The sequence below is a fragment of the Callithrix jacchus genome, chromosome 7, assembly GCF_049354715.1.
Source record: "Callithrix jacchus isolate 240 chromosome 7, calJac240_pri, whole genome shotgun sequence".
Classification (NCBI taxonomy): domain Eukaryota; kingdom Metazoa; phylum Chordata; class Mammalia; order Primates; family Cebidae; genus Callithrix; species Callithrix jacchus.
This window is the reverse complement of record NC_133508.1, coordinates 55,346,310-55,374,050: the sequence shown is the minus strand read 5'-3', so window position 1 is coordinate 55,374,050 and position 27,741 is coordinate 55,346,310. Positions and strand designations below refer to the sequence as shown.

Genomic DNA, 27,741 nt, shown 5'->3' with positions numbered 1-27,741 from the left:
TTGAGAGCCTGGCTGAGTGTGGCTGCGGCTCCCAGCTCCCTGCCCGAGCCAGCAGGGAGAGGCAGTGGGAGGGAGTGAGGGTGGGCATTGCTGGGTAAGGAGCCTCGGCAACCCTCGGAGCAAACCCGATCTGACTCGCCTTTCACAGAGACTCCAGAGCCGGTGCTGGCTCCAGAGAGGCAGGGCAGGTTTGTGTTCCACAGCCCTGAGCCTCTAAATGGAGCTAACAGAGTGCAGCCAGGGGCCTTGTGGGCCCATTAGAGCTGCGCTGGCCTACGCAAATCGGTGCTCTGAAAAGAGACAGCCACCCAGGTGCAGAAGGTAGTGAGAGCTGCCTGGCCAGGGCTGGAGAGAGCTGGAGGAGGGAGGGGGGCTGGAGAGAGCTGGAGTAGGGAGGGGGGCTGGAGAGAGCTGGAGGAGGGAGGGAGGCTGCAGGTAGAGACAGCCAGTTGAGCCTGGGCCCGGGGAGGGCAGCACCCAGCATTCACAGGGACTCTGTTAGGGGTCAGATTCCTTAGAGCCTGGGCCTGGGGATGAAGAAACAAATGGAGAATTAGCAGGTTGTGGAGCATTTACTATGTGAGAGGCAGTCAGCTAGGAACTCCACATTCCTTGTCATTTCGTCTTTAGAGCACATCTGTGGTGGAGACAGGCTATGTGTTTACTAAGCCCTGATTCAGTTTCCTTTTTCTGAGCACCCAATAAAACTATATTTCCCAGTCTCCCTTGCAGTTGCAGGGGTGTGACCAGTGGCTTCTGAGTCCAGGAAGTAAAGAACCAGTGTGTTGCCTCCTCCTCTCTTTCCTTGCTGGGGTGACCCTGGAAGCCATATCCCAGATGGACCAGGGCCACCTGGTTCACAAGAATGATGGCAATAAACTGGTATTGGCTTCAGCCACTGAGAGTTCAGCGATTGTCGGTTGCAGAAGCTACTATCCATTTCCCGGGCTAATATACATTCCACTGGGTAGAAGTGATGGTTCCCACTTTGCAGTTGGGAACACTGAGGTTCCAGGAGGCTCAAACTCACCCAACCGGCAGACTCAGCCTCAGATCTGCAGTGGAACCCTCCCTTCTGCCCTATCAAGCCCCCTCCCAGCCCTCCAGAAACTCACAGGCTGGCTGGGGGGACAGCATCAGAGCAAATCAGGATGAACCATGACTAGGGTGTTGTGGGAACAGGGAGGAAAGAACTAGCGCTTTGGGGAAAGGAAACTAGAGCTGAGTCGAGGGACGTGGAGGTAGACAAGGTGGGGGAAAAGGCAGTCCAAGCAGAGTCCACTGGGTGCCAGGGCTCTGGGGCTGGAGGCCCACACACAGGTCTACATGCAGGCAGGCCTCTAAGCACTAGAAAGGGAATGAGGTGTTAAAGCGGCCAGAAATTTCCAGTGGGATGGAACAACATGAAGACCAAGTGAATTGCAGGATTCAAGGCAAGAAACATAGAGGTAAGAATCGGGAAGGACTTCCTTTGATTAGAACATTCCAAATAACGTCGGCTCCAGCGCTCCCCTCATCAGCAGTCACCAGGAACCAGGAGGAAGTGACAGAGTGAACAGCTGGCATTTGGAGAGACGGGAGTTTAAACTGTGTCTTTCACTGTCCGTGTCCCCCAGGTGCAACCCCAGTATTCTGTCCCTCCACAAGGCAGGAGCACGATTCTTTCCTGTGGTCTGTGTTCCGAGTTCTGATTCCCAGGTTCCATCGTGCAAGATCGTGTCCCAGCTCTGCACTGAGGCTCTGGGCACTGTGCTGGAAGGGGGCAGGCCTGTTTGTCACATGGTTTTAGTCACGTCTGTCCAGTTGGCAATGGGTGAAGGCTGCTTATTTTATTCTCCCCCGTCTTTGGAGGTGCCATGTTTCTGTTTCCATCACTGAGATGCTTGGATGTTCTGTCCCCTCCAAATCTCATGTGGAAATGTGACCTCCGTGTTGGAGGTGAGCCTAGTGGGGGTGTTTGAATCACGGGGTAGATCCCTCATGAATGGCTTGGTGTTGTCCTCACGATAATGAGTGAGCTCTTTTTCAATTCGTTTGCTAGAGATCTGATTGTGTAAAAAGAGCCTGGTACCTCCTCCCTCTGTCTTTCTTGCTCCATCTCTTGCTACATGACACACCCATACCCACTTCACCTTCTGCCAGGACTGGAAGCTTCCTGAGGCCTCACCAGAGGCTGAGCAAATGCTGATGCCATGCTTGCACAGCCTGCAAAACAGTGAACCAAATAAACCTCTTTTCATTATAAATTACTCAGCCTTAGGTATTCCTTTACAGCAACACAAAATGGACTAACACAGTTACTGCCTGAGAGCCCAGAGGTGAAGCACAGACCATTCAGGGCAGAGCCTGGGCCTCCACTGTTTCTGGGCAGCTGGCTTGCTTTTCCAGAAATCAGAGCTTCTCAGAGCTGAGAGAGGCCTTAGAGAGCCCTGGTTCAACTTTCTCCTATCACAGAGTTGACTTGACCCCAGTCAGCATAAAGGGGACTGAAGGCTAGGCTCACACCTGTAATCCCAGCACTTTGGGAGGCTGAGGTGAATGGATCACCTGAGGTCAGGAGTTTGAGATCAGCCTGACCAATATGGTGAAACCCCATCTCGGCTAAAAATATGAAAATTGGCTACTCGGGGGGCTGGGGCAGGAGGATTGCTTGAACCCGGCAGGCGGAGGTTGCAGTGAGCCAAGACTGTCACTGCACTCCAGCCCGGACAACAGAGTGAGACTCCATCTCTAAATAAATAAATACACAAATGCATAAACAAATGGGAGTGAAAAGTCAGCTTTAGGCCCTTGAACTCTGCAGATTGTTCTTATTCCCCCTACCTGTTTGTAGGCCGGACCCTCCCCCTCTGTGGCTACCCAGAGGCCCCAGTGCTATTTCACAAAGGAGAAACTGAGGTCCAAGTCAGGAGTGATCTCGTCCAAGTTCCTTGGCTTGAAGGTGGCAGAGTTGGGATTTGAAGCCCGTCTGTCTGACTCCAGAGCCCACACACTGTCCACTGAGCCCTGCTGCCACCCAGGAGGAAACTCAAGGTGCTTCTGAGACCACATCCTCATCTGTGGGTGGCATCTGTGATGACAGGAGAGACCCTTTCCTACTGTCGGCTAGGAAGACACCCTGAGACAAAGACAGAGCTCCCGCACCCAGCGCGGCTGCAGTGGGATTCCTGCATCATCCACTTCTCAGTGGCTGCCCTCTGAGGAGGGAGGTGACAGGCGTGAGGGCAGGCAGTGCCTGTCACAGGGTCTGGCTCCCAGTTGGTGTCCAATAAACATTTGTCGAATAAATAAATGAATAAATGAGAATAGACTGAGAGGCCCTTTAAAAATTGCCTTGTCAACAACAGCAAATGAATGCAGTACAGAATGAGGTTCCTTCGTTTAATTTCCAAGAGGCTACACGCTGGTGTCATCAGGGCCAAGATTCATCAGGGAGGGCTGGAAGGTGAAGGGGACAGAGGAGATGCTGGAGCAACATCTGGAGTGAGGGGACATGGCTTTGCAGAGAGATTCCTGAGGACGGGCTTTCTGGGAGGAAGGACAGCTCAGGCAAAGACTCTGAGGTAGGAATGAGCAGCTGCATGTGCTGGAAGGTAGGTGATGTAGCTGGAGCAGGGGCTGTCAGTTGGAGTGGAGCCGGCTGCAGTCTATGGGCTGAGCAATCTTTCCTTCCCTTCCTTCCTTCCTTCCTTCCTTCCTTCCTTCCTTCCTTCCTTCCTTCCTTCCTTCCTTCCTTCCTTCCTTCCTTCCTTCCTTCCTTCCCTCTCTCCTTCCCTACCTGCTTCCTTCCTTCCTTCCTCCCTCTCTTCTTTCCTTCCTTCCCTCTTTCTTGCTTTCTTTGTGATGGAGTCTTACTCTGTTGCCTAGGCTGGAGCACAGCAGCTCAATCTTGGCTCACTGCAACTTCCCAGGTTCAAGCAATTCTCCTGCCTCAGCCTCTGGAGTAGCTGGGACTACAGGGGCACACCACCATGCCCTGCTAACTTTTGTATTTTTAGGAGAGACAGGGTTTCACCATGCTGGACAAGCTGATCTCAAACTCCTGACCTCATGATCTGCCTGCCTCAGCCTCCCAAAGTGTTGGGACTACAGGCATGAGCCACCACACCCAGCCCATTCTTTCTTTCTTTTTTTTTTTTAAATATTTTTTAAGTTCTGGGGTACATGTGCAAGTGTGCAGGTTTGCTGCACAGGTAAACGTGTGCCATGGTGGTTTGCTGCACCTATCAACTCATCACCTAGGTATTAAGCCCAGCACACATTAGCTCTTTTCTCTAATGCTCTTCCCCCTATGAGAACACATGGACACGGGGAGGGGAACAACATTCTTTCTTAAGGCTGTTCTCAGGGCTAACGGGACAAGCAGACTGTGTTGAGTGACATGTCAGATAAGGTTTGAAATAAAACAAAAAGAAAAGCAAACCTGTTTTTAGGATAGCTGAATGATTTGAAGACTTGAAGTCTCCAAAAACACAGCGAACAATTATTTCCTTCAAAACTTAGGGGACCCAGGGTTTGGGTTCCACCATTGTCATGAAATTGTTGTGCATTTTTGGACAGGCGACTCCTGTTCTCCAGGCCTCAGTTTCCCCATCTGCAAAATGGGTGGGGAATTGGAAATTTCTCTCCTGTGATGCAAGATCCTGAACTTTGTGTTCCACCAGTGGGAAGCTGCAGAGGACAGTGGGTAGAGATCTAAGGTTCTGTCAGCCTTGAGGCCCCATCAGCAGCTTTTCTGTGGTGCTGGAGGCCACGTGGGAGTTTTTAGTCAGTGCCCCACCCTCTGCTTCCCTTCCGGCCTCGGCTTCTGCTCCTACACCATTCCTCTCAGAGGCTGTGCTTTCCTTCCCTAACCTATCAGTTTCTCTTGATCTTCTGGAGACAGTTCAAGCATCGGCTACTTCACGTCCCGCAAATAGTTATTAATTCTAACAATGAAAATTGTAATGAACATTCATTTTGCCCTCACTATGAGCCACACGCTGTGCTAAGCACCTCATTTAATGCTCAACAACAACCCGGGGAGATATTGTTATTATCATTACTACTATTTAGAAACAGGATCTCACTCTATTGTCCATACTGAAGAGGTGGTGTGATCATGGCTCACTGAAGCCTTGAACTCCTGGGCTCAAATGATCCTCCTGCCTTATTCTCTGAGTAGCTGGGACACAGGTGTACACTACCACGCCTGGCTTTTTTTTTTCTTTTTTGTAAAAATGAGATCTCACTATGTTGCCCAGGATGATCTCGACCTCCTAGCCTCAAGCAATTCTCCCACTGTAGCTTCCCAAAGTGCTAGGATTGCAGGCATGAGGCAGCGTGCCTGGACAACTAGATATTATTATTACTCCTAGGTGGGAAAAATGAGGCTCAGAGGGGCTAAATGACATGGAATAAAAACCAGAAGTACCTAGGGGAGGCCCACCACCCCTCTGCAGTGCAGGCTCTGAACCTCAGGCTCTTCCCAGTAACCCCTGCCTAGTACCTGGTCACATTGCCTCTCCCCATGGCAGAGTTAAAGTCAAGGCAGGAAGGTGACCCCAAGTAGCCCCAGAGCAGTTTCCTGGAACTGGTTTTTCTTGCTCCAGATCTGAGTCTGAGGCAGCTACTGTGCCAAGTCTGGTTGGGGAGGACGTGGAACCTACTCTTCCAGAACCTTCCAGTCACACAGTCTCTGCCTCTGTAGGCTGGTGAGCTCAAAGGGAGGTTGCTGCAGACATCTGTGATCAGCTGTACAGAACACTTGTGTGGGCAAGGTCTCGGCAGAGCCAGAAGCAGGATCGGGAGTCGGGAGAACTGGGCTGACTTTCCTCGTACTGGCTGAGTGGCTTTGGCTGGGGTCATTCCTGGTCCAGCCTCAGTTTCCCCTGTAAAATGAGTGCATAGAGTAGATCCTAAACAGCTCAGAAGTAGAGAACAGTCAATACAGCTGTTACCAAAGTTAATATTGACACTGCACGCTTGATGACAGGGAGGGTGTGTGTGTGTGTGTGTGTGTGTGTAGAGCAGCAGGAGGAGCTGGGGTAAGGAAAGAGTCCTAGATGGACAATCAGGAGACCAGGTCCTGGTCCTGGTTATAGCATTGACACTCTGTGTGTCCCTAAGAGCACAGTACGCCATTTCTGGGCACTTAATTCCCATCTGTAAAATAAGGGCCTTGGGCCAAATGAGCTCCAGTGTCCCCATAGCTGAATACGATTCTGCCAAGAGTTGTTTTGTGAGGATAGCTCTGTTCTAGTGGCAGGGGCCCCAGGAATGGCCCTGGCTCTGCCTTTTGCTGGCCTGGCCCAGTCGCATCACCTCTTCCCAGGGCCGACATTGACCATAGCAGGCTGGGGGCCGAGACACTTTTAGGGGCCCATGAAGTGTCTTAATTTCTTTTTAAAATCAGAAACTAAAAAGTAATGTAATCTAGCTTAGATTATATTTATGTTTCTACCACTGTAAGAAAATAGAATTAAAGAGTGTTTTTTTTTGTTTGTTTTGCTTTGTTTTTATTTTTATTTTTGTGAATCAAGGCAAAAGTGCTCAGAGACCCTGAAAATCACAGATGGCCTGGTGTAATATCCCCGACCTGCCAGGGTGGTTAGGGGAAGAAGTGAGATGACTGTGTGTGAACGTCCTCGAAATACAGGAGGTGTCCCTAGAATAGTCACTGGATCTGGGGTGAGGAGTATGGTAGCAGAGTAACAACCGTGCAAAGATGTTCATGTCTTAATGCCCTGAACCTTTGACTGTGTCAGGCTACAGAGAGAAGGAGAATGAAGGCTTCAGGTGGGATACAGGTTGCTGATTAGCTGACCTTAAAACAGGGAGGGTGTCCTGGGTTGTTTTGTGGGGCTCAGTGTGATCTCAGGAGTCCTTAAAAGTGGAAGGAGGGGCAGGAGAGTCTGTCTGAGCAGTGAGGTGTGAGATGGACTCAGGCAGCCATTGCTGGCTCTGAAGACAGAGGATGGGGCCAGGAGCCCAGGGATGCTGGCAGCCTCAAAAGACTAGGAGAAATGGCATAAAATGGGTTCTCCCAAGAGTCTCCAGAATGGAACCCAGCCCTACTGGCACTTTGATTTTAGCCCAGTGATAGCCGTATCAGATGTCTGATTTCCAGAACTAACTGTAAGAGAGTGTTCTTTTGAGTCACTAAGTCCATGGGGCAGTAGCAATCAGAAGCTCACATAGGGGTGTTGAGCAAAAGTGACTGGGGAGAGATTTGGGCCCGGCGGAGGCCCCAGACTCTCTGTCACTGCTCCCTCAAGTGGCACCCCCTCCAGGGAGAAGCCTGCCTCTGGGCCTGGCATAGGAAAGTGGAAGTGTTCCCATGGAGCCTGAGGGTCAATGGAGGCACAGGAGGAGCTGCTCACATTCTGTTTCTCCTGGTTTACTCTACCCCTTTGTTCCAGGCTCATATTTCTAGGAAGCAGAGACTCAACTTGGTGATCTCAATTCCTGAATCCCGTTTCCATAATCTCTCCCTAAGTTCTGGTCCTCTGTTACCCCACATCATTCAGCAGAAAACATAGACTCCCCTGAAGGTGCTTAGATTCTGAAAACCTGGCCCATAAGGCCTTGTCCCTGACCACCTGGGCCTGTGAATCATCTGAACGTGGATGCCCCAGTGAGCTTTCCCAGCCTTGGCACCTTCACAAGGACAGAATGTGAGCTGCTGCCTGGGTGTCCTGGAAGGGCCGTGTTCCCTAGGAGTCCTTCCCTGCCCTTTTGGCCAGCTCCAAATCCCCTCCCAAGAGCAAGCTGCTCCCACTGCATACTCCAGTAATTTGCTTATTGCCACAAACCAAGGCAGGCCCTGGTGCCAGCAGCCGGGGGACCACTGGCATCTCAACCTGAGAAATATTAGGGAGATGTGTTCTTCTCCAGAGCCACTCGTTGGGTGGAAGGTCCTGGTTGGTAGGGACTCTCCTCACTGCTCTGAACAGAAAATGATCTGCAGAGAGAGTGAAGGAAGAGCAACACTAGTGTCTTCCAACTCCTCTCAAATCTCCAGGCTACTCAGGATGGCAACATTTATACCCACAGCAGCCCCTTAAACTGGGGGAATTCTTCTCTCATTCATTGATAAGTTGCTAGACACCACTGCGTCTCTGTTTTCCCCTTTGTAGAATAGGATGAAGAAGAGTTCCTGCCTTCTGAGAATTCTTTGTGTTCATAACTTAAAAGTGCTCCTGCACCTGTGTAGTGCTCAGAAGGGTTAGCCAGTATTATCATTCATTCATTCGTCTCTTGCACCTTACATGTGCTCTGGGAACCTGTGGTGCCAGGCTTCCAGGTTGGGGGTGCAGAAATGAGTAGACATGACTCTTGCCATCAGGAGGCTCATGATTTAGCAGGAAATAAGCCACACTACCATTCTATAGCACACAGCCAATGATACAAACATGCCATGGGGTGCAAAGGACAGAGCCCAAAATCTACCCAGAAGGGGAGGATTGAAGAGGACTTATTTACCCACAGTCTTGAAGGATGTGAAGAGGTTTCCAGCAGATGGAGAGGGCAGAAGGGAATTCTAGGAAGAAGGAGCAGAATGAACAAGGTATGAAGACATAAATATACCTGGGTACTAGGGGAATAGCTGGTCACACATACGTGTGGACACAGGAGGCAGCATGGCTGGTGAACACACCGGAAAGACAGGTCAGATTCCATTCAGTGGGCACACTGATGACTTCCCTTGCAGGACACTTCATGGATGCTATATATAAATTTTTCTTGCTGCCAAAGAAGTAGCACTCAAATAAAAATTTTCTCAGCAAGGAAATTTTACTTTCTGCAGAAAGGGTGCTACCCATCAGCAATCCTGCCACAAGAGCACAATGAACAAAAGAAAGGCAGAAATGTTTGTCCTTTATGCATTGGGTCCTCACTGCTGTGTCCTATCTCTGTTGGTTGGAGCTGGAACTCACTGTCTAAGCTAAAAGAGACTGGCTAACAACCGAAAACTTTCCTAAACACGGAAAAGCAATGGCGAACAAAGGAAAAGAAGAAGCTGCTTGCAAAAGTACTTAGAAAAGGAATCACATTTCCAAGTAAGGAAGGGGCATAGACTGCGAGCTGGGACCTCCCTGCCTGAGCATGTCCAGAACAAATATCTTGGTTAAAGTACAAGGACATAGAATGTACTTATTCCTTTATAGCTAACAGCTACATAGGATAAGGCTTAGCAAAGAGTTATTAGCAAAAAGCAAGAAGGCTTTGAAGGAAGTTAGTCTTTAAAAGAAACTATTATTTTTAACATTTATTATTTATTCTTTAACAAGAAGGGAAACTTTGAAGAGGAAGCTTTTACTTTCCATATTGGAGCATTGGGGATACAGAGATAAAGAAAGTCTTTGCTCTTGGAAATCACATATTAGCAGAGAGAGATAGACATTCATTCATTCAATTATTCAATATGCATTGCTAATTTCATGCTGGGCACCAGGGATGCTGTGGCAAAATGGATTTCAGTCCAGCCTTCATGGAGCTCACAGTTGGGAGTAGACAGACCTTCATGGGGCATTTATACACCTGAGGGAAGTGTCCTGAGTGTGAGTTTCATGAATGCCACGACAGAGAGGAAGGAGAGAGGAAGGCTGTTGGTGCCGTGGATTTGTGTTTTGCCTCTGAGGCCACATGACCTGGGATCAAATTCTGGCTCTGCCACTTTCTAAGTTTGTGCCACTGGGCACATTGACCTAATTACTTAGATTTCACGAGCCATCAATTTCCTAGATTGGATTCCTTTAGAAAGCAACTGAGTTTACAGGGAAATGACTTTTGGATCAAGCTGTCAGGGGAGTGAAGGATGTAGAATTGGGCCAAAGGAGGAGTTGAACTATGACTCTGCCTTAATAGAGGCCTCAGACTACCTCCCAGGGGGTTATGATGCTAGGGTGGCTCTGCAGGTTTAACCCAAACTGAGGTAGAAGGGCTGAGCATCTGTGCCCCTGATCAGACTGGTCATTAGAGATGGGTTTCCTGGAGGAAAGGACTTGGCCTTTAGGGCAGGATCCTCCTAAGCTGATGGGGAGTCTGGAGAGGGACTCAACTGTGAGCTAGCAACACACCTGACAGCTGAAGGAATGAGCGTCTTGGCCCTAAAGAGGGTGATCTAACTTTGACAGGGGAGGATAGGGGCATGGAACACCACAGCATCCACCACAGTCAACAGCAATCATGTCTAACTCATGAAGATTGTCATGAGGATTCACAAGTGAACACATGGAGGATGTATATATTTAGCACCAAACACCAAGTGCAAGTCAGAGCTTAACAAACATCAGCCATTTTTCTAAGTGAGATGGACAGAGAGCTTCCCACTCAGAGGGATGTGCAAAGGCCCCGCTCTAGCTGTATAACTTCCACAGAAAGAAAAGCCAGAGTGGCTGGAGAGGAGAAAGGAAGAGGGAGCATGGGAGAAGCTGAGGACAGAAGGCAAACCAAAGTTTAAGTAGGTCATGAAAAGCCCTGAAGTAGAATGATGAATAAAGAGAGACATGAACACAAAAGCCGTGTGTTTTGTACAGAGGAAGAGAGGGTTCTGTAAGGGTCAGATTCAGAAAGAGAGTTTGTCAGCATAATAGTGCCATCAGTCAACACTTAATATATGTGCCAGGCACGGACCCGAGCACTGATTCATCACTAGCATCTCCTGAGCCGCGTATTCTTAAGATAGGCCATCTAACAGATGAAGAAATGGAAACTTACGGAATTAAGATGAAGAAGCATGGAATTAAGTATTTTGCCCAATGATACAAAGCTAGTAAGTGGTCAGGCTAGGATTTGAACCCATGCAGTCTGGATCTAGGGCCCTTGCTCTTAACCACCAGGATATACAATCCCTGAGGGGAAGAATGACTTCAGGGCAGAGAGGAGACTTCCAGGCCAAGGGAGTATCGAGGGAAGATTCACTGAACTTCCAGCTGCATTTATTGGACATCTCCACTGTGTAAGGCACCGTGCAATGTAATGTACCCTAGGAGGGCCCTCCCCCATCTCCATCCCCAAGCCCCCACCAGAATGCCACCGCCTCCTTCTGCATAGGAATGCCCGTAGGACCAAGAGCGGCAGGCTAAACCGATGGCTTGGAGAGAGTCTCCTGCTGGGCAAAAAGCAGTTCTGGATGTCTGTGCGCCACTAATGGAAAAGTATACTGTTCCTTTGAAGATGATAGAGTTGTGGCTGTTTTAGCCTGACATGCGGAACCCCTGCTGGGCTCCTAGTGTGAGATGAAGAACCAGCAGAGGAAAGAGGCCGGGGGACAGTATGTGCGTGTGCGTGTGCGTGTGTGTGTGTGTATGCCTGTGTGCTTATGTCCAGGCAGAAGCTGTAGAAACATTGCAAGACTTGAGCCAGAGTCGAAAGCCATACAGTGATTCAATCGATGCCTCAACACCCACTCAGCTTCATAGGAGACACAGATCCCACTGAGCTTGGCTTTCCCTCCAACACGCCACACTTCCTCTTGACTTAAGAACGTTGGAGCCACTGTTTCCTCTGCTGTGGAATGCTCTTCCCCTAGAATCTTGCATGGCTCCCCTCTTCACTTAACTTGGGTTTTTGCTCAACTCTCTCTCTGAAGAATCTTCTGTGACTACCCATAGCAGAGACAGTTGATATCCTTAAATATCTGCTCTCTCTTAGCTCTAGGTGATAGAACCCCTGAGTTTTAGCTGGATGCCTGACTGGGCACCAGAATAAAGAGTATATTTCCCAGCCTCCCTTGCAGTGAAATATGGCCATGTGACTAAGTGCTGGCCAATAGAATACGAGGGCAAGTGTGAGCAACTTCCAGGCACTTCCAGAAGGGAGGGTGTGTGCCTCTCCTCCTAGCTTCCTCCCTCTTGCATTGTGCAGGGTGGAACAGGTGGCACGGAGACAGACCGTACTCTAGGGGTAGCAGAACCACACTTTAGAAGGAGCCAGGGTGCCTGATTAATCTTGAGAAGTGGAGCCGTCAGACCAGTCCTGGTGATGAGTGAGAAAGAAGAAACTTCTATTTTGCATAAGCGCCTGTTATTCTGGACCACGATTACATTCAGACAAACTTGTATTCTAAGCAATGCATTCTCACCACCTTATCCAAGGAGGCTCCCTGCCATTCCTGGCCATGCTTCATCCCCTCATCCCGCTTTATTTTGTACTTATCACTTCCTGATATAATACTATATTTTTACTTTGTTGTTTGTGTTTCATCTCATTTTCTCTCTAGAATATAAGCTCCATGAGGGCAGGGGCTTGGCTGTTTGCCTTGTTCCCTCAGTCTACCCCAGCTCCAGCAGTCATGCTCAGCACAGCACAGGGCTCAATACCTACTTGTTGAGTAAATAAAAGATGAGGACCTACTATGTGCCTGATGCTTTATTTGCATGATTGCAATTGATGTACACCACGGCCCTTCAAGAGCGTGTTTTTATCACTACTCTACAAGCAGAGAAGACAGAAACCGTAGAGAAGGCAGAAGCCATAGCCAGAGAGTGAGCTGCCACTCTATTTCTTCCTTGGGAAGTCCCTAAGGTACTTGTTGAAAAGCCCAGATCCTGAACATGGCAAAACCAAGATTTAAGCTTGGATCTGTTTTCCCACCAAATACGCTCCTCTTGTCTTCTCCCCAAAGCAATTATGAGAATGTGGCTTGAGCAGAAATACATTCTTATGACTCAACAACACAAAGTCAAATAACTCCATTGAAAATGGGCAAAAAGGGGCTGGGTGTGGTGGCTTATACCTATAATCTCAGCACTTTGGGAGGCCAAGGAAAGAGGATAGCTTGAGCCCAGGAGTTTGAGACCAGCCTGGGCAACATGGACAGACCCTGACTCTACAGAAAATACAACAGTTAGCTGGGCATAGTGGTGCACACCTGTAGTCCCAGCTACTAGGGAGGCCAAGGTGGGAGGATCACTTGAGTCCGGGAGGTCGAGGCTACAGTAACCTGTAATCAAGCCACTGCCCTCCAGCCTTGGCAAGAGTGAGACCCTGTCTCAAAAAAAAAAAAAAAAAAAAAAGGGCAAAAAATTATAATAGATATTTCACCATAGAAGATAATCAAATGGGTACTAAACACACTAAAGGTGCTCAACATCATTAGTCATTACAGAAGGTCAAATAAAACCAGTGAAATACTCCACACACCCATTACAATGACTATTAAAAAAAACCCCAAATGCTGGGGAAGATGTGGAGGAATCAGAATCCTCACACATTGGTGGTGGGTTTGGACAGTAGTGCAGCCACTTTGGAAATGGTTTGTCAGTTTCTTAAAAGTTAAGCATAACTTCACCATATGACACAGGAATTGCAATCTTTGGGTTCCATTCATAAGAAATGAACAGACACTTTTCAAAAGAAGACATTTATGCAGGCAACAAACATATGAAAAAAACCTCTTCATCACTGGTCATTAGAGAATGCAAATCAAAACCACATTGAGATACTATCTCATGCCAGTTAGAAGGGCGATCATTAAAAAATCTGGAGACAGGGTCAGGCACGGTGGCTCACGCCTGTAATTCCAGCACTTTAGGAAGCTGAGGCAGGTGGATCACGAGGTTAAGAGATCGAGACCATCCTGGTCAATATGGTGAAACCCTGTCTCTACTAAAAACACAAAAAATTAGCTGGGCATGGTGGCATGTGCCTGTAATCCCAGCTACTCAGGAGGCTGAGGTAGAAGAATTGCCTGAACCCAGGAGGTGGAGGTTGTGCTGAGCCGAGATCACGCCGTTGCACTCCAGCCTGGGTAACAAGAGTGAAACTCTGTCTCAAATTAAAAAAAAATATGGAGACAACAGATGCTGGAGAGGATGTGGAGAAATAGGAAATCTTTTACACTGTTGGTGGAGTGTAAATTAGTTCAACCATTGTGGAAGACAGTGTAGCGATTCCTCAAGGATCTAGAAATAGAAATTCCATTTGACCCAGCAATCCTATTACTGGGTATATACCTAAAGGATTATAAGTAGTTCTATTATAAAGACACATGCATGTATATGTTCATAGTAACGCTGTTTACAATAGCAAAGACTTGGAACCAACCCAAATGCCCATCAGTGATAGACTGGATAAAGAAAATGTGGCACATATACACTACGGAATACTATGCAGCCACAAAAAAGGATGAGTTCACGTCCTTTGCAGGGACATGGATGAAGCTGGAAGCCATCATTCTCAGCAAACTGACCCAAGAACAGAAAACCAAACACCATATGTTCTCACTCATAAGTGGATGTTGAACAATGAGAACACATGGACATGGGGAGGGGAACATCACACACTGGGGCCTGTTGGGGGATGAGGTGGGGCTAGGGGAGGAATAGCAAGAGTTGGGAGTTAGGGAGGGATAATATTAAGAGAAATACCTAATGTAGATGACGGGGAGATGGATGCAGCAAACCGCCATGACATGTGTATACCTATGTAACAATCCTGCATGATCTGCACATGTACCCCAAATCTTCAAGTATAACAATAAAAAGAAATGAAAACTTAAGCTTACTCAAATACCTGTATGTGACAATGCACAGCAGCAGCAATATTATAACATCCCCAATGTGGCAACAACCCAAGTGTCCAATATTTAAGTGAAAAAAAAAATGAATACAAAAGACTCTATGCTGTTTATTTCCACTTTTATATGAAAAGTCAAAAAAAAAAAAGGCAAATCTATTGAGCAGAGAGTAGATTAGTGCTTGCCTGGGGCTGGAGAGGGAACAGACACTGACTGATAATAGGCAAAAGGTTTCCTTTTAGGTTGATGGAAATCTTCTAAAATTAGATTGTAGTGGTTGTTAAACCTCGGTAAAATTTGCTAAAAAGTCATTGAATTGTACACTTAGACAAATTTTATGGTACACCAATTATGACTCAATAAAGTTGTTAAAAAATAGATACGATTTTAGACCATAGCATGTGTTCAAAGGGAAGTCATTAAGAAATTTTCGGAGACAGCTTCTAACCCTCGGACAGGATGGTGACAGAGAAAGTGTGAAAAAGGCCAGTCTGACTGGGCATGGTGGCTCACACCTATAATGTGGCCCCCAGCATTTTGGGAGGCCGAGGTTGGAGGAGTTCACTTGAACCCAGGAGTTTGAGACCAGCCTGGGCAACATGGTGAGACCCCATCTCTACCCAAAACAAAATTCAGCTGGGTTTGGTGGTGTGCACCTGTAGTCTGAGCTGCTCAGGCAGCTGAGGGGAAAGGATCGCTGAGACCAGGAGGTCGAGGCTGCAGTGAGCTGTGACGGCACACTGCAGTCCAGCCTGGGTGACAAAGCTAGACTCTGTCTCAAAATAAAGAAATAAGTATAAAACAAAAGCCCAATCTTCGGGCCATAGCCAGGGACTGAGTTGCCACTCGGCCACTTGTTTGGTAAGTCAATTAAGTTCTCTTGGCCTCAGTTTCTTCATTCGTAAAATGGGGACAATAGCATTTACCTCCTAGGGTACTTTGGGGAATTACAAAGGGATAATAAAAAGGTTTAGCAGGATGCCTAGCACAGAGATTATACACTTATACATGCTAGTTCCTTTTAAGGGGGTTGCAGCTAAGCCCTGGCCTCATTGGTGAGGTATTATCTCTGGGGACAAATGGGATTAATTAATTCAGCTCTTGAGTAAGTTTCCTGCCTCAGATTCTGTCTTGGTTGGAATATGAAGATAAATAAGACTCAGTCTGTGACCTCAAGGAGCCTAGCATCCAGAGGGGTGACAGTCATTTGCAAGGCAGCTACGCTACTGAGGATACAGAACAGGGTTGGCAAGAGAGGGCCCCAGCCAATCTGGAAGGAGAGCGGTGAGGCTAGGAGGGCTTCTAGGAGAGGAGTTGCTTGTGTGGCACTTGGGGGGCACACAGGAGGGAAGTGGGCATCCAAGGCTGTGGCAACAGCTTGCACCAGCCCAGCTCAGCCCACTTTACCTCTCAGAGTACGTGATGAAGGAGCGGGAAGAGAATCTCAGACCCTCAGGTTGGAAGGAACCTGTCAAGGTCATCTTGCCTAATCACTCTGCTTACCAGGGCCTGGACTTCAAAGTCTTTCAGCAAAGGAAGCAGCTGCTCTTTAACTCAAGGTTCCTTTGAAGAGGAATCTGTCGACAGCAATGCTTCGTGACTTGCACAGAGAGTTGCAGACAAGTTTCAGGAGATCTGGAGTCGTAGGGGAATCACTCGGGATGCATGGATCAGCCTTGGCTGGGGAGAAGTAGAGGCTGGTGAGGGATTCTGAGTTTTTGAGTCAGTTCTTACCCAAGAGGCATTGGCTGCCATTGCCAGTGTCCCAACCTGGGTGGTGGTCAGTCACCCACCCCGGAATGCCCACTGGATGCAGAGAGAAGAAAAAGAATTGGCATCTATTGAGCTCCTGCTCTAAGCATCTACTTTGTGTCAAATGCTTTTGCCAGGGACTTTATATGAGTTCTTTACGAGGCAAGAATTCTCATCCCCATTTGACCTGCGAGCACACTGGTGCTCAGAATTGAAACGACTTGCACAAGGTCACAGAGCTAGAAGGGAGTAGGGCAGGGTTTGAGTTCAGCTCTGTTCTCCCCAAAGTGCTTGCTGCTTCTCATTTTATGCCACACCTTGCTTGCCCCAATCACACCCAACACCTACCAGCCAGATCTGTAACATGCTGGTGCCACTGGTACCTGTTGGAATTCCATATTCACATTATTTTAAAAAGAGATTTTCTCATTATAATTTATCATATTCTAAATATGTTAAAATACAAAAAAATGAAATTGCAACAAAAATAAGCATAAAATTAAGTGCAATATGTAAAGAAAAGGACAATGCCCATTGGTAGACGCGTACTGTACCATGGAGTATATTTCTCTAGGCTTTTTCCTAGGCTGGGAACTCTGTTTTTGCACAGTTGATACCATTTTGCACACACCATATTGTGTCCTATTTTTTCCTTCTCAAAATTGTATCATAAACATTTCCTTTGCAACTTCAAGTTTCTTGTAAACATTTGACAACACAATCTTCATTAATCTGAATGAGTTTTTTAACCGAACTCCTATACTTGAAGATTTAACTCATTTCCTTTCTTTCCCACAGTACAGCATTTGAAGCATCTCCTGGCAGGTGAAGGTAGATGTAGCAGCTCCCTCTGGGTTTATGGTGGCATATACCAACACATCTGGCCCTCACACCAAATGTCCATTTGTCAGGGGATGGGAGGGTAAAAGAGCGCCAAGCACCTGCTTGGAGCTTCTTGTACACTTTCCTGTTCAGTTCTCTCAACAATTTGGGAGTTGGGCACTGTTCTCCCCATTTCACAGTGGGGAAAATCAAGGCTCAGGAGGTCGGTGAGCCAGGTCACAGGCTTAGAGTTGAGCAGTGCCACTGTTCTGATTGAGATAAGCCCGAATCTCGGGTCATGCTCCCCTCTCTGCCCCACACTGCTCCCTCCTGGGTGTGGCTGGAAGACTGTTACTGTCTCCCCTCAAATGGTCATATACAAATTCTGTTGCTTTGTAGGGGGCATTTGACTGGAAAACTCAGCAGCCAAGAGCACTGGCTCCCAAGCCTTTTGTCTGATGAGATGCAAATTCCTGAGGGAAAAATATTTCCATGTGCTTTTGCACCTGTTCTTACACTCTTTCCATTTGTACCCTCACAGAGACTCTTGCTATTCTAGGGATAACCTTGAACTCACTCTAATGCCTGTGTGTGTGTGTGTGTGTGTGTGTGTGTGTCTGTTAACAATGCAAACAATTTGCATTTTCTGGTATCTTTAGTTAATACCCAATAGTTTGGGGCACCCTCCTAGTGTGTCATAGTACCCAGACTGAGAACCACTGGCCTAGAATACAGGTGAGAACCAGGAATGAATTTATAAAAGATTTTGGGGCTGCCAAAAGTAGCCTCTGAAAATCCCTACACTAATGATACTGCATTTGGATCATAAGAGATACCCCGACTTCATATCTGTTAAATAAGCACAATATCTGCTGCTGAATACTGCTGTGAGTTAAGCATGAGAATAGGCAATATTTGCAGGTTAAAAAGCACTGTGATAAAGAATTATGCTCAGCAGATCTGGTTCTTCTCTTTCCTGTGCATACAGATGACTACATTTCCCAGATTCCTTTGCAGTCAGGTGGGGTCATGTGACTAGTTTAAGCGAATGGTATGCAAGCAGCTATAATACGTGCCACTTCCAGACCAAGGCATTTAAAAGCATGTGTGAGTTCTTCACATCCTTCTTCAACTGTCTATGAAGACTCTAGAAGTTGGGATCACAGCATCACTCAGGGTCCTTCTACCCATCTGGGACCCTGAGTGACTCTGACCCATCTGCAGGGACCTAACCCTGCAGCTAACCTGCAGCAGATATATAACATCAGAGAGAAATAAAACTTCATTGTCTTGATTCCCCGAGATTTCTGGGTTGATCCGTCTGTAGGCTACTTCTGATCAATATACATTCCTGGGACTGAGCCTGGTCCATGGCAGAGTCAAGTTATGCCTTTTCCTTGTCCCCTCCCTCCGTGGCTCAGAAGAGTGTAAATTACATACCAATGTAGAAAGGGCAGGCAATGTGGAGAAAATTTCACTGACTTGGAAAATTCCTTTTGCTCTAAGATGGAGCCTTCTGAAAGGCTCAAGTACTGTACATTCTCAAGTTCTTTTTGTTTTATTCTTTTTTTAAAAAAAAATTACTTTAAATTCTGGGATACATGTGCTGAATGTGCAGGTTTGTTACATAGGTATACATGTGCCATGGTGGTTTGCTGCAACTATCAACCCGTCATCTAGGTTTTAAGACCCACATGCATTAAGTATTTGTTCTAAAGCTCTCCCTCCCCTTGCCTCCCACCCACTGACAGGCCCTGGTGTGTGATGTTCCCCTCTCTGTGCCCATGTGTTCTCATTGTTGAACTCCCACTTATGAGTGAGAACATGCAGTGTTTGGTTTTCTGTTCCTGTGTTAGTTTGCTGAGAATGATCGCTTCCAGCTTCATCCATGTCCCTGCAAAGGACATGAACTCATCATTTTTGATGGCAGCATGCTATTCCATGGTATATATGTGCCACATTTTCTTTATCCAGTCTATCATTGATGGGCATTTGGGTTGGCTCCAAGTCTTTGCTATTATAAATAGTGCCACAATAAACATATGTTTGCATGTGTCTTTATAGTAGAATGATTTATAATCCTTTGAGTAATGGGATTGCTGGGTATTTCTGGTTCTAGATCCTTGAAAAATTGCCACACTATCTTCTGCAACGGTTGAACTAATTTACACTTCCACCAACAGTGTAAAAGTGTTTCTATTTCTCCACAACCTTGCCAGCAGCATCTGTTGTTCCCTGACTTTTTAATAATCACCATTCTGACTGGCATGAGATGGTGTCTCATTGTGGTTTTGATTTGCATTTCTCTAATGACCAGGGATGATGAGTTTTTTTCATATTTCTTGGCTGCATACATGTCTTCTTTTGAGAAGTGTCTGTTCATACCCCTCACCCACTTTTTGATGTGTTTTTTTCTTGTAAATTTGTTTAAGTTCCTTGTAGATTCTGAATATTAGACCTTTGTCAGCTTGCAAAAATGTTCTCCCATTCTGTAGGTTGCCTGTTCACTCTGATGATAGCTTCTTTTGCTGTGCAGAAGCTCTTTAGTTTGATTAGATCCCATTTGTCAATTTTGTCTTTTGTTGCCATTGCTTTTGGTGTTTTAGTCATGAAGTCTTTGCCCATGCCTATGTCCTGAATGGTATTGTCTTGGGGTTTTTTCTAGGGTTTTTACGGTTTGGGGTTTTACATTTAAGTCATTATTTTGAGTTAGTTTTTGTATAAGGTGTAAGGAAGGGGTCCAGTTTCTGTTTCCTGCATATGGCTAGCCAGTTTTCCCAGCACCATTTATTAAATAGGGAATCCTTTCCCCCTTGCTTGTTTTTATCAGGTTTGCATTCCCAAGTTCTGAGTTGAACAAAAAGAAAGTGTTCTTGGTTGATACTAACAGATCATTTTAACAAAGTATCCTGGGAGGGTTCTGTGGAGGTGATTGTCCAAATCGTCCTCTCAGAAATACACTTTCCTAACTTCTTTTGTTGAGACTTAAGTGACTATTAGACTATTCAGCCCACTGCCAGCAGACGGTACTCTCCCCAAGATCTATACAGAATTGAAAACTTCAGGTCCTAGATTGTCAGTGCTGAATGTTGGCTTAGAGGTTATTCCTACAGATGAGAAATGGACCCTGTGATGATTCAAGCTTATGTGTCAGCCTGGCCAGGTTACAGTGCCCAGTTGTCTGGTCAAACACTAGTCTAGGTGTTGCTATGAAGCTACTTTGTAGATATGATAAACACCTGCAACCTTTTATGATAAACACCTGCAACCTGCTTAAAGTTGACTTTAAGTAGAGCTTACCCTCAACAATGGGGTATTGCAGATGGCTCTCATCCAGTTGGATAAAAGCCTGTGTGACTTCTTCACACTCTCTCTTACCTGTTCACAAAGGCTCTAGAAGTTGAGATAACAGCATCATTCAGAGTCCCTCTAACTATCTGGCTTCCTGAGTGACTCAGGGACAGAGTCACCTGCCAACCTGAAGCTGACGTATAACATCAGAGAGGAAAAAAACTTTATTGTCTCGAATCCCTGAGATTTCTAGGTCTTACGAACCAAAACCAAAGTTTCCCAGGAAAAAAAGAATTCTGGCCGGGCGTGGTGGCTCAGACCTGTAATCTCAGCACTTTGGAAGGCTGAGGTGGGTGGATCACTTGAGGTCCGGAGTTCGAGATCAGCCTGGCCAACATGGTAAAACCCTGTCTCTACCAAAAATACAAAAATTAGCCAGGCGTGGTGGTGCATGTCTGTAATCCCAGCTACTCGGGAGGATGAGGGAGGAGAATTGCTTGAACCCGGAGGTGGAGGTTGCAGTGAGCCAAGATCATGCTACTGCATTCCAGCCTGGTCGACAGAGGAAGATTTCATCTAAAAAAAAAAAAAGAGGTAGTTCTGCCTCAAGACTCAGACTGTAACGGGAAAATCCTGCCTGAGTTTTCAGCCTGCCCTAAAAATTTCAGACTTGCCAGCCCCTACAACCTAAAATCCATCTCTCTCATTTCATATACATATATATATATGAAATATTCTGTTTCTCTGGAGAACTCTCAGGAAAAAGTAAAGAAACAACAGAACCTTACTGATACAGAGATCCTGTCTCCTGCTAACCTAATTAGTAAAGGCTGCCTTGAAGGTTGTGTTGAGAAGGACTCTGAGGCCACCTTTAGATTCCATGAATCAGAATAACATGAATGCAAGTTCTATTAAAGCAGAGAACGTCTGAATCTTGTAAATTACTGTATTTCCAGCACCTAGGACATCACCTACTACATAGGCATGCTCTGTGATGATAAGAGTTGCTGGATGAATAAATGACCTTTTGGCAATGCCTGCCCTGGGCAGAGCCATGGAAGAGACATGCCATTGCTAACTGATTTCACTGTTGAGAAAACTGAGGCCAAGAAGAATTTTTGCTCAAGGTTATGCAGTTAATGAACTGGTGGCAGATTTAATGTTAAAACGTATCTTTTGATTTTCTTGTCCCGAATGTTCCATTATGTTGTTTGACAAGGAATTTGAAGAGGAACAAAGTTATCAGGAAAGGAGACTCATCTGCTGGAAAAAGAGGCTTTGACCCTTATTTGTCAAGAATGACTTTGAAGAGAGACTTCTAGGGCTCCTGCAGAGACGGAATTTACTCCTCATGCCTCTGTGCACTAAACCCACACCACCAGGAGGGCCTCCTCAGCTGCTGTCTGCAGCACAGCCTCGTGCCTTGATGTGCTGCCAGCTCCTCCTGAGATGGGCATTGCAGAGTGGCAGCAAAGGTGCCCTCCACGGAAGGACCCAATGCTCACATCCCTTCAACACCTGTAGCTTAGCTTAGGACTGGAGGCAGGGGTCAGGCAAGTCTAACCATCCTTTCAGGGAGTGGTGGTTGCCTCAGTTGAGGCTTTCTCTATGTCACTGATAGGGAGGGGGCAGGTGACAGTGCCCGGGGGCTTCCTATAGGGTCTGGCACACAGTAGGGCTCTGATGAAGGGTTGCCAGAGAACTGAAGGAATGTCCAACGCACATGAGGATAGGGATAAAGGGCTGTGATATCCATGCCTGCCTACAGTCGGGATGGTTTCTCCTTCTTGCTGAGGTCTGGGTCATCAGGATTATAGGGGCCATTGGGTCGCTGTGTGCATTCTGTTCTTTCCCGGCTAGCCTAAGCAGCCTGGCTGTTTTCATTTCCAAAAGAGACAGGGCTGGCTTCCTTAGGAGCAGATGGCTCCTGTCCATCTCTCCATCCCTGCATCCCCACTACGTTGTGGGCCTGGGGACATGATTGCATCCCTTCGAGGTCCAGGACTCGGCTTGGGTTTGAATCTTGGCTCTGGAGGACCTGAGGCTGCTCAGTAAGTGTTCTAAGCCTTCATGTCTGCATTTGTAGAAAGAGGATAGAATAATAACACTTGGGTGGTAAAGTTGCTGAAGCAAGCATTCAATGAGTTAATCTACACAAAGCTTTGTGAATTGGGCCTGGTAATAAATGCTCAGCTAACATCGTTTGCCATCACGGTGGTGGATGATTAAGATGGTGTCCCCAGGTGACTCCATATTCACTGCCATTGTCTACACTTCCCCACAGGCACCTGGTTAGGTAACAGGACAGGCATTAGGATTTATTTTTCTGACAGCACTGAGACCCCATGAGGTTACGTGACATGTACCAGGTGAGACGCTTGACAGGGGATAAGCTTTTGCCTCCAAATCCACTCCTTCTACCCAGAAAGCAAGGATGTTCCCAGTGGCTGGGAGAAAGGGAGGGTGGAGGTGTGACTGGGAGCTTCCTCTCCTCTCAGGAATGCAGGGAATTCTGTCATTGATCAGGGTTCTGAGAACTTTCCCCAAGTAAATGAGAAGTGATTTTTTTACTTCTTTTTTTTTCTGAAAAGAGCATTAATTTTTCCACCTTGGGAAATGCTGGTGCAGTGTATGTGCATATGTGTACCTGTGCACACACGTGTGAGTGCGCATGTGTGTATGCACGCACATGCACGCACATCCATGTGCATGCACGTACACATACATGTGCACACATATGTGTGCATGTGTGCGCACACGTGTACATGTATGCACACACATGGGCCTCTGTGTGTGCGCATGTACATGTACCTGTGCACACCTATATGTGTGTGCATGCGTGTGCACATGTATGTATGCATGTGCATGTGTGTGTGTGCGCACCTGTGTGTGTATATGCATGTGTGTATATACGTGTGTGGGGGTGGTGGAGAGGGACCACCATTTGTTTCTTTGGAGGCTGGGCCACTGTGCAGGCAGAGGGCCTCCTGCAGCAGACTGTGGGGCAGGGGCTTGGCTGACCTGCTGACTGCTGTTGGCCTCTTCAGAGTCTGTGTCTGGGGTTGCTGCATCCAGGTCCTTGGATTCCAGCAGGCCTGCAGTGACCAGCTTCAAATCTCTGATTGTGTTCCTTGCAATCATTAGGTCCATCCTGGGGTTCCCCAACCCCCACCATACACACACAGTGTGTGCATAGGGCAGGCAAACTCATTTTAATATTAGCTGAAAGTAAAAGAGGATTAAGAAGTTAAATCTATAGTAGAGGAAAAATAAGTTTAACTGAATGCACTTCAAAGCCAAATAGAAATGACTTCTGGATCCTCAGCTGGTTTTGGATTATCTTTGCCTGGTTTCCCATCTGCCTGCGTGGATTATCTGTATCTGTGAACAGTGCGCGTGGCTTCAGGACAGACTGGATGGAGTGGTGGGGCCATGGAGCCCAGGTTTTGCTTCCCTGCCAGGGTAGGGCTTGGCCCTGGTGGGAAGGGTCAGCCCCTATTGGCAACCAAAATGTGTCTGATGGGTTTGGGCGGCGGGAGGGAAATCAGGGTCTTTTGATGAAACACCAGGTGCAGCAGCAGAGGGGACTGATTGGGAGGGAGAGGCATCTGTTCTGAAAGGCAGGCTAGGGAGAAGAGAAAGCACTAATCAGGACTTGAATGCTAAACTCTGGGCTGGTGTTCAGCAGGGGGCAGGGAGGCAGGGGAGGGCAGGGAAGAAAAGGAAATTCTCAGAGCAGATGAAAACCCTTGTCATCACTGTGGAGAAACTAGCGTGGCCCAGTGACTCCGGTGTACAGAGACTTACTAATACTTTGGTTGTTCACTCATTCTCTTACCGGTAAGTGTTTATTTATTCGTGATAATGTGTCAGGCGATATATCAGGCACCTAGAACATAAGGGTAAACCAGACAGATACTGTCATCTCTGCTTCAGGGATGAGTCAATGGTTACTTTGGCAAGTGATAGCCTCTTGCCCTCCACAGGATGTGTGGGAGCACAGAGCAGGGCAAGCAAGTGGGAGAGCTATTCAGAGAGGGCTTCCTGGAGGAAGTAATGTGTAAACTCAGACCTAATGGATGATATGGTTAGTAATCAACATAATAGCCAAGTTTTCATAAACACTTAACTACATGCCAAACAGGGTTCTAAGCATGTCACATGCATTTTCTCATTTAATTTCCACAACAATTCTATTATTAATTCTGCTTCTCAGATAAGAAAACTGAAGCAGGGGGAGGTGACTTGCAGGATCAGAAGCTAAGAAGTGAGGGACAGTGATGAAGAGGTGAGCACTGGGGAGAGATAGAAGAGAAGCGGGGATACGATGTATCAAGTGGAGGGAATGGCCAGCCCATGCAAAATCACACAGGTGCAAGAGAGGGAAGAGGGCTGGAACAGAAGGTGCGAGGAGGAGTGTGGTGAGCAGGGAGGCCAGGGTGGGTCCCAGTGGATTCCACCTTGCACAGTTGGCAGTCTCAGGGAGACAGGGGATGGGGAGTTTATTCCCAGAGATGAATCCCATCTGGAGAGGACTGTAGCTTAGGAATGTAGAGATGGGAGTGCCCTCAAAACTGGATTGACTGTGGATGTTCCCTGGAGCCTGGGGACCAAGAACAGACCTTAGGGGCAGGGAAGGACTTAAAAAAACACCTGGAAGGATGGGGAAAAAAAATTTTTTTTTTTGAGATGGAGTCTTGCTCTGTCACCCAGGCTGGAGTGCAGTGGTGTGATCTCTGCTCACTGCAACCTCCGTCACCTGGGGTTTAAGTGATTCTCCTGCTTCACCCTCCAGAGTAGCTGGGATTACAGGTGTGGGTCACTATGTCTGGCTAATTTTTTTGTATTTTTAGTAGAGATGGGGTTTTGACGTGTTAGCCAGGATGGTCTCCATCTCCTGACCTCGTGATCTGCCTGCCTCAGCCTCCCAAAATGCTGGGATTACAGGTGTGAGCCTTAATCCCACCCCTAGTGGACCCCTCTAGTGATTTAGAATCACTGGGAACACTGGCCATTTTCCAGCATGCCCCGTGGCCATTCCCCAGTAGGGGCATGCTGATCCAAGCAGGCTTGGGGAGCTTAGAGCGTGACCACTAAAAGCCCTGGAGTCAGGGAGGTCTGCATTCAAATCTAGGTTTCCTTGCAGAACTCTGAGTTTGGGCACTGTCTTAGTTCATTTTCACACTGCTATAAAGAAATAACTGAGGACTTCTGGGAAGCCCTCAGGAAAAATTTCAATCATGGTGGAAGGTGGAGAAGCCAGCACGTCTTACATGGCTGGAGCAGGAAGTCAGGGTGGGGGTGCAGGGTGCTACACACTTTTAAACAATCAGACCTGTGAGAACTCTCTCATGAGGACAGCCTAAGGGAGAAATCCACCCATATGATCAAAGCACCTCCCACCAGGCCCCACCCCCAACACTGGGGATTACAATCAGACATGAGATGTGGGTAGGGACACAGATCCAGACCATATCAGGCATATAACCCAACAGCTTTGGGCAGGGGCTCCCTCATCAGTAACATGGGGATAATAATGCCGTAGGGTGCCTTCCCAACACCCACTCCCCAATCCTTCTTCCTAAGGGGACTCCTGTCTTGCTCATGCATTCGCCCCTCCCTGATGAAGCCATTTACGTATGGGAAGCAGGCTCAGTCCCCAGGGATCGGGTGAGTGATCGTGGTTAGAGTCCTCAAGCATGGTCATGATTACCAGTGATTGGCTAGGAGTCCAGACTTAAGCCAATCAGTGCATGGCATTCCAAGTGGGCAGCCAATCATCTTGTCTGGGGCAGGTGGGGGTGGCGGGTCTCTTTCTCTCCCACTGGATAGGAACAGTGAAGCCTCGTGCTCCAGTTGCTCCTGGTGGCCGACATGTGCCCATGAGAGCAGCCAGTGTGAGGATAAATCCAATGCTTGGAGAAAGGCAGAGCTGAGATAACCACAAAGAAACTGAGCTAGAGCCCTGATCATACGACACTCAGAGCCCACCTGACCTCTGGAATCCTGCTGTGGGGAATAAAACACGTCCTCATTGCTCAAGTCAGGCTGAGTCCCAGTTTCCGTTACATTGCAAACTGATGCAAATGTATTTTTAGGGGATTGTTGATTTCTGTTTTCATGTATTTAGTCAATAAGTATTTAAGCTATTACTGGGCAGACAACATGCCAAGCAGCATCAAGTGAGGAAGGGGCTCTTGCATAGAATTCATTCTCTAGTTGGGGAGGCAGGTGGGAAATGAGTGACAAAACAAGACAAAAAAAAAACCACATCAATGACGGACTACAGAAACCTGTGATATGCAAGGGAACAAGGCAGCACCATGGCAGGGGCATCCTTGGCATTGGAGGGAATCATCAGACTGGGGTCCTGAAGGAGACAGCATTGGAGGGGAAGCTTGAATGGGAAGGAACTGGAAGGATCTGGATCCTGGAGAGCATTGTAGGTCAGTGTGGGGTGGGGCTTGGATTTTATTCTGGGGACATGTGAGGCTATTGGAAAGTTTTTTTATCTTTTCAGGCAGGATCTTGCTCTGTCACCCAGGTGTGATGATCTTGGTTCACTGCAACCTCTGCCTCCTGGGTTAAGCGATTCTTGGGCCTCAGCCTCCTGAGTAGTTAAGATTACAGACATGCACCATTGCACCTGGCTAATTTTTGTATTTTTAGTAAAGATGGGGTTTTGCCATGTCGGCCAGTCTTGTCTCGAACTCCTGGGCTCAAGGGGTCTGCACGCCTCAGCCTCCCAAAGTGCTGGGATTACAGGTATAAGCCACAGTGCCTGGCTTATTGCAAAGTTTTAAACAGAAGCATGATGTGCTCTGATCTGCATTTGTATGCAGTCACCGTGGCTGCCCTGTGTTGAATGGACTCCACCTGTGGGGAATAGCAGAGGCAGAGATGTTAAGGAAGCCGGAGCCTAGAGGAGCCAGAGTGACACCATTTTAAAATCAACTCCATCTTAAGACTAGCAAGGCACATTCTTTGCCAGTTACAACTCAGGGTCATAAGATGCGTATAGTTGAGGAAGCAGCCTAAAGATACCTACAAGGACACATTCCCACAAAAGCAGAAAGTCTACGCATCTTAATAGCCATAACAACATATTCTTTCAAGATAATTGTAGTTATGCTTTGGTGTATTCACACGGTGGAATGTCAAGGATAGTTTTCTTTACATCAATAGAACAATACATCTTGTGGTGCTGTCTACTTACCTGCACGTAGGCACAACTTAGTGTAGTCTTTACATAGACAAGACCTCTATATAAGAAAACTTAAACCAAAGACAACGTGCTCCTCTGCTGCTTTTGGAGGATGCCCTACTCTATAACAAAGCAGCTTTCCATAAACTATCTCTTCTCGCTGCACTCT

At 47.2% G+C, this 27,741-nt stretch overlaps 1 long non-coding RNA gene across 1 annotated transcript in view; it reads left to right on the top strand.

Annotated features, from left to right (window-relative positions):
• Positions 1-3,352: 3,352 nt before the first annotated feature.
• Positions 3,353-27,741, top strand: part of LOC144577143 (uncharacterized) — an 80,947-nt gene continuing 56,558 nt past the window's right edge. The window contains exon 1 of the long non-coding RNA XR_013520446.1: positions 3,353-3,563. This is a non-coding gene — a long non-coding RNA (uncharacterized LOC144577143). The remainder of the gene's footprint in view (positions 3,564-27,741) is intronic.